Source organism: Etheostoma cragini, chromosome 18 (genome assembly GCF_013103735.1).
Source record: "Etheostoma cragini isolate CJK2018 chromosome 18, CSU_Ecrag_1.0, whole genome shotgun sequence".
NCBI classification, from domain to species: domain Eukaryota; kingdom Metazoa; phylum Chordata; class Actinopteri; order Perciformes; family Percidae; genus Etheostoma; species Etheostoma cragini.
Window position 1 is genome coordinate 1670016 of NC_048424.1, and position 7838 is coordinate 1677853.

The 7838-nt window shown below is 40.2% G+C and overlaps 1 long non-coding RNA gene across 1 annotated transcript; it reads left to right on the plus strand.

The window, feature by feature from the left end:
• The first annotated feature begins 1403 nt into the window (after nucleotides 1-1403).
• LOC117961691 lies at nucleotides 1404-7838 on the plus strand. The gene is made up of 4 exons (XR_004660466.1): nucleotides 1404-1415; nucleotides 6798-6799; nucleotides 7208-7218; nucleotides 7736-7838. It is a non-coding gene; the product is annotated as an uncharacterized LOC117961691 (long non-coding RNA).

Sequence of the window (7838 nt, forward strand, 5' to 3'; positions counted from 1 at the left end):
AAGCACTCTGAAGGAGGGTCTGGTTAGTCCACATAGCACTCATAGAAGACTCAGATTGGACAGATAGTCTAGCTAGCTATCTTGATTTACCCTGCAGAGATCTGAGGACCAGGTAACCATAGTCCTCATAATCCTTGGAAACCCTAACCTAACACAAAGAAAACAGAAGGAATAGGAAAATACGTGCATCCGGTGGAACTTCCTGCGGCACAGGAGCAATGCCGGACGGGGGACGTCTGGGATCTAGACTACCTGCCACCTCAACTCCCTGAACCAAGTCAATTTATTTTATTTATTTATAGTGCTAAATCGCAACAACAGTAATCTTATTGTGCTTTGCATAAAAGAGCAGCTCTAGAATGGACTCTGGGATGTTACTTACAGAAACCCAACAGTTCCCAGTCTCGCTTCGTAAGCCAATGTTAAATCTAGGTTCTGTAGACACAGTCTTAACCATTGTGTTGTCTTCACCTTTGGGACCCTCTCGTGTCCCTTAGGTCAAACTGACCTGGGACTTATTTGGGGTTTTAAAAATAATTCTGAAATAAAATTTTACTTCATAATCTATTAACAAATATTGTCATTATCTCAATTTCAAACATTTGAGATAAAATATATGTTTAGGGAATGCAATCAATCTCTACTAGAACACAATTAAAATGGAAGTGTGGTTCGTTTTATGTCATAAGGTTTTAATTCATGTTAAAAATCCACTATGGAAACAACATAAGTGTAATATCCAGAATAATGTTCTGGATTGAGTCAGGAACACATGTTTATCACAGAAAATAAGGAAAGGCCGTTGATTTTCAGGTAGAAAAAAATTGAACTGACATGACATTGACATGGTTCAATTTGACTTTGATACCATGCAACTGCATTGCCTATTTGTCAGAAACCAGTTTTGGTTGATAGTCCAGACTTTTTGAATCCCGCCCCCTTCTCAGGAGGCTTGGTAGATTAGATTAGATTAGATTACACTTTATTTATCCCACGACGAAATTTTGTTGTTACAGAAGTAGTATTTTTCGATAACAGCAAAAAACAATAACACACAAACAAGTAAGCACACAAGAAATACAGGCAAGCAATAGACAATGAAAATAAAGTAAAATAAGGTATCATAAGTACCAAAAATCTACGATGGCGGGCTTTTTGCCCTACCTTCAAGTGTGGCTATTTGGAACAGGTATAAACACTTTTGCTTTTAGAGATGGTTGGATAACATGTCGTGATCTAGTTAGTTTGTCAGTTTGTTTGTTTGCACACTCAACTCAACTTAAAAAGTATATTTCCTGCACTCAGCCACTCTGATCTGGACTATCTCTCTGCCTTTGATGACAGCTCTGCACTGAGCAGCGGAGGTCTGGATGAGGGGGATTAGATTTTACATGAGGGAGGAGGTGGTGGTGGTGGTTGGGGGGGGGGGGGGGGGGGTGTTTAAGGTCACGCCTCCGGCCTAAAAAGGCAGAATACCAGCAGCAGCGAGCCGCTCTAAGAATAACTCTGGGACTGAGGCTCAGAAACATGGCATGAATGTAACAGTATAATTAGATTTATACTTTAGTTTAACTAATAGAAACAAATAAGCTCGACTGATTGATATATTTAGATCTAATAGTTTTCTTAGCAGCAGGGAACCATTGTCCATACGCTGTAATCAGCAACACTGACTGGTGGGATAGAGTTACCTTGAATGTCTCTTCCCTCGTTCCCTTCCATCGTCCGTCAGTCCCCGGGGTTGATCTAATTCTGTCAGAGGCTGTGGGGGGTGGGGGCAGGCTGCTCTATCTCCAACCATTGCTCCAACCAGTGACCACCTTAACTTGGTCTCGGTCTGTCTCCCCTGCCTCATCCACTGGGACGGAAGTCAACTCTCTTTGGACCAATTGGACGCATGAAACTTTTTTTGACTTCTGGAACGAGAAAAGAAAATGCACATTAAAGAACTGAGATTGGAAAAGGAGGTGTAGAGTTACCAGAGGGGGTTCTGGGTTTTCCACATATCAGAGCACCGGCCATACGCCACATGTTGCCAGGTTGGAATTAAACGCTGGGATTAAATCACGCAGAGGAGTTGAGGATCCAACAAGAGTTTTTGTTTTCATGGCAACTTAATCTGCACAAAGGATTTACTGTTGGACTTTTACTTTGAAACTATGACTGAAACAGTTGAAGGTAAAGTACTATCACATTAAGATTTCCATTCCAATAGTAAGCTTTAACATATACATATATTAAGTTCTTGCAGGGCTCTGCATGTTTTGTTTCTGCACTCTGATGTTGTGCAGTCTAGTGTGTAGAGGAATTTCGTGATTGGAAGTATCTAAAAATATGGCGCTCTCATGTATCAGCCATGTGTAATGCAGCTTTAAGAGCCCTTGGACACCGTACAGTTTCATATACAATTAATCAGCATCAACACCAGGGCTGCACAACATGAGGAAAATATTGAATTGTGATTATTTTTGACTGATATTGCGATATGATTCACAATATTGCGATATGATTCACGATATTGAAGATAATGATCATGTTTGTATCTTTTTGCGAAGATCTGCACCAAACAAAGAGCTTTTCTGTAATCAATAGGATAGGATTTGTAGGCCGGGACGTCTCTGCAGCGCCACAGTACTTCATTCATAAAGTTTTGACACAGAGTTCGACTTCAACAAATATTGCGCACCCCTGCGATTTCTATATCGCACCAGTCCATATTAATTGTGCAGCCCTAATCAACACTGTGCTTTTTGTTGCATGCACATCAAAGCTACTGTAGTTACAAATATATACATATGTGTTTTACATTTGTTTTTTAATAATGAACTGAGACAAATAAGAAGAGGTGAAGGAGTTAGGAGTCACTTATATTAGTTGATTAAATGTGTCACAGAGTGAATAAGAGTGACAACTTCGACTTCACAAGAGGGCCAATTAACCAATAAGAATAAAAACGCCTGTCTGTGTGTGTGTGTGTGTGCAGGCATCTTAAAGCCGTGGTAGGCAATTTGTTTCTGTCATCGTTGGGCTAAACTCACATTACAAACTTTTGGCATATTGTAACAAAAGTTATCTGAAAGAAAACTAGACTTCTGCATCCCCACTTGGCTTTGCTTTCAGGCTTCAGAAAAGCCAGCCTCTGACTTTGGCCAATCACAGATCATTTCAGAGAGAAGGCATTCCCATTGGGTGTTCTTATAGGGAGTTCTGCACATGCAACAAAGAGTGAAGATGGAGAGCAGGATGAGGTCTCACTCTAATTCAAATCCTGGCTCTGTTCTGCTTTCCAGCTGCTGCAGCTGTCAGATAACGAGAGATTATCCTTGAGCATTCACTGTTTTCCTGTGATCACTATTTACCTGTCAAACTGTATTTTCTCATTAAAAATGATGTTTTTACACTCCACTCCACTTTTACTCTCCTCAATCCACTTTCAAACACATTGTGGATGGAGTTGGAGGTGACAACTGAGAACAACATGACACCTTACATGACACCTTAACAAACTCCAGCCGCTGATGAAGACTCTGACATTTGGCTGAAAGCTCGGGAAAGAGTTAGTGAGTGGAGAGAATGAGCCAAGAATTAACATCTTTTTTCTCATATAACGTGTAATTGTCTCATAATCTCAGGATTGCCAATCGTTGTCATATGATAACAAATAATATTGGTCACCCAACTTTAGTTTTCGTGAAAACAGCAACATTTTAAAGTGGCTTGTTTGGTGCATCCTACATCATGTAGCTGTCAGTCTCTGCCCCCCATCGCTAGCAGATGGGTCTGACCCAACAGAAATCACGAAACATGACAGCAACACAAGTTTGGAGTGGCTAACCAGCGACCTCGGACAGCAGCCACTGGCTGTCCCGTCAGACTGTGGAGCTTCTGAACTCCGACACAGTCTGACCCTATTTGTAATTAGCCATCAATTTATGTAGAACAGCCCATATTTGACCTCTACATCGATTTCTCGCATAACAAAAGTCTCAGAAGTGAATTTAGTAACGAAATAGCAGACAAAATGTATAAAGTTTTCAGTTGTTGGCATTTTGACTCACTTAACTTTGAAGTTATGACTGGGCGGGCCAGCTGTCAATGTGGGTCATTACCCAGTGTGCTTTGTTGAATGGTCTCAATGTTTTATTGTTTGGTTTTACGTGAACACTAGTTTACGGAGTAACTAAGTATTTGAAGTGTGCATTTAGTTTCCATGCTTATTGTGTTTCCACAACAATGTTAGTGAGTAAATCTGCTGAAATGGCCTCCATAGTAGAGTGTGATGTGTAAGATGAGAAAGCAGAGATTAAGTCATATTGTATGTCATGGATTTGAAAAACAATGGCTATCTGTACATTTTTGCCAAGCGCAATCCAGTACGGAAGGAATCAATAAATGAATGGGAGGGTCATGCCTTTTGCCCCAATAATCTTGGAGGGTCATGTCAAAGTGTATTGCTGGCAAAGGAAGAGTCAAGTTTATTTTGACTAAAGAGCCCAAAACTCCTCCGAGAGCCTCTTAAATAGACAAGGAACAGTCTCTTATGTAGTTTTTGCCAGAAAGTAAGTATATAAGTTATCTTGGGAGTTATGACAGGTCAGTCAGGAGGGTTTACAATCCTTTCCCGGTGAAAATGGTCCACGCATGGGAAAGTGAGTCGACGTCTGTGAGGCAGTAAGCAGATCTTATTTAAAATTGTGTCTGCAAATCGGCAATGGAAAACTGTTGTTTTCCAAATATAGATCACAAATAATAATTGGGGGCATTTGTGAATATTTTCTGTCTAATGATGTCTCCACTTCCTGTCACACAGATCAGGCTCATAGTTATTATTGCACCTTAAACTGTAACTGAACAGTTTGCAGTGTCAACATTAACATTGCAGCAGATGCACAACACTTGCTAGCTGTAGCCATGGAAACAATGGTTTGAATCCAACTCCTAACCTGATTAATAGCACCACCGTGCTCAACCAACCAGATCGTTCAGCTCTGTGCGCTCATTAAGGAAATATTATGACAACACTTCCCCGTAATCTGACTGAACAGTCAACCAGCAGCTCCTAATGACTGCTCGGAGCGGGGCTGTCATGGATACCCAGGGAGAGCAACAACACAAATGTCCTCCGCTGTGCGGAGACAGGTCAGCCATAAAAGGAGGAATCAAACATGGATGGCTGGTCAAACCATTTAGAAGAGGGTTTATAAAGGTTGTGGTCAACAGAGCCAAAAAAGGGCTTCCAAGTTATTAATGTTTTAATGTCCCACTGATTATGTCCAAAAAGTCTGATATAGGTGGATTTTTTGGCCTGATGTTGGCACCTGAGGAAGAGTCAGTCAGTGGTATATTGCTGTATCATTACAAGAGGGATTGGTGAGTGGATCGTTGCCTTAGTGCAGCCCAACATGACAAAAGCAGGAACATAAAAAACACAACACAATATCTCACAAGATGGCCACCGAGCAATAATTTGACCTGACAGTAAATAAAAGGTCAAGCGGTCCTCTGCAACATTAAGGCGTGAATATTCTACGCATGACGAATTTTATGGAATATCTGATCCAGATGTGTTGTGATGACCAAAGTCTTGGATGGACCAGGTGGTAGTCTCAGACCCCATGTGTGGTTTTGGTCTAAAGGCAGGTTTCATAAATTGATCCAGCAGCAGGTTAGGTGAAGTTGACACAAAGGAAGTGCAACCGGGTTGCAACTTTACGTGGTCAAATCTATCCAAAAAAAACTGGAAGAGGAAGCAAAACTCGCACTACTCAACTACCACACTGTAACAAATTTAACGTAAAATGTACAGTAACTTACAGGCAACGACAAGTCACTGTGAATTCTTTTTAGAGTCAAGGTGCCGTACTTCCATTTACAGTATTCCATGTATTCACTGTAAACAAACAAAACAGTTAAACACAACATGAGATAAAAAAAGTAAAAATACTGTAGTTTACTATTTACAGTACCATAGTGGCTATGTTGTGATTTTTTCACAGTAATGCTTTTGCTACTGTGATTTCAACTGTAATACTACTGTGATGTTGTCATGTTGACAAGGTTGTAATGTAACTTTACAGCATACTACTGCAAAAATCATGTAGTAGTGTTACTATGAAATGAAAATGAAAAAGTGTAACTGTAGATTTCACAAGCATTGTTTACAGTGTACTGCTGTGTCCTTTGTGAGTGATTATCGTTAGTGTACTCCAGTATTCTAATAAAAACTGTTCATTCACATACAGCCTACCGTGACAACCCCGCTCCACGCAGTTGCTAGTAGCCAAGGAGGACACAGAGGATTATCTTCACTTGCGTTTTTGCGCTGGAAAGTCGCCAGACGTCACAATCTCCTGAACATAACCGTGCTGAGAAATCCAGAGAGAGTTGTGAGGAGCTGATAGTCTCAATTAGCTTTGTAGCAACTCACTTGGCGACGGCTTGAATATAGCGGACGTTTATTAATATCAAAACGTTCACACTAAAGCTTTAATTACGATTACATTAAAAATGAACAACAGTGAATATTATTCATTATCTTTTCCTCCACTCCAAATATTTTCCTGCATTGCTTTAATGCTCTTATGAGAACTGCTGATGTCTTATGTGTTAGGTTACACAGATTATACAAATATCCAGAAATGTTTGTTGTTGTATTTGTTTAAAGCTCAGTGAAAATATCAGTGTTGGTCGGGGGGGGGAAATGTCTTGGTGATGATGACACTTCATAAATGTTTAGGGCTTATCAAAATCTTTAGTAAACGCTGTGTTTTTAATAAACGCTGTTGCAGTGTGGTCAGCAGTTGTCATATCTCGTTCTGGACGGGCAGAAAAACGGACATCAGCATCAGCTATTCAGGGACTTATATTCATATTTGTCCCTGAGAAGTGTGTTTTGTACTCTTTCTAACTATATGTCTTTGCAAAAAACACAATTACTTTCTCAAACCAGCCATCCAGTGCCATGATAATTGTCCCCCCCCAATCCGACAGTAGCAAGTTTTTAAATGACGTCACTCATATTTTGAACTGACCTGTTGGAGTAAGAGTAATGAGGTTAGGCAGAGAGAGAGAGAGTGTGTGTGTGTGTGTGTGTGTGTGTGTGTGTGTGTGTGTGTGTGTGTGTGCGTGTGTGTTTAGAGTGCTGCCAAGCTGTCTGACTCAGCAGTAATGGAGTAAACCTACTGTAGCTGCCAACAGGGAGCTGAAGAGAGGGAACAGGTGGCCTGAGCTTCCCTGAAACCCCCACAGTGACTTTAGTAACTACAGGGCTCCTGATGTCCTGACAAACCAAAACCATCATCTTGTGTCAGTGTTTACAGGCACAACACGTGTTGTCTCTTACTAAATTATATTACTGCGAACCTTAGAACTCGTTGTCAAGTAAGTGGCAACACAACAGATTGCACTGTTCCCCCTTTTATATTTATATCATGAGGTGACAGAGTGAAAATAACTTGATGTTACTTCCCTGTTTGCACAGGGCAGCTCCCAATTTTAATTTGTTGAAAATGTATCAATATGAAATAGTGTGGAGATAGATAGATAGATAGATACAATAGATAGATAGATAGGTACAGTAGATAGATACTTTATTCATCCCAAGGGAAACCTTTGGCATCCTGTGGCTTAGACAACCATAACACAACGAACACATTATATCTCCCATACATTAAAATCCCTCACAGAAATTTAAATTGTTATAAAAATCACTTACAGAAATGTAAATAGTTGGTAGTGTAGGGATTGATCAGTGCAACATATCATTTTTAAGTATTAACTATGACTATGAAAAGACAAGAATGTAAACATATTAGAATTGCTTGACAGAAAATAAAAAA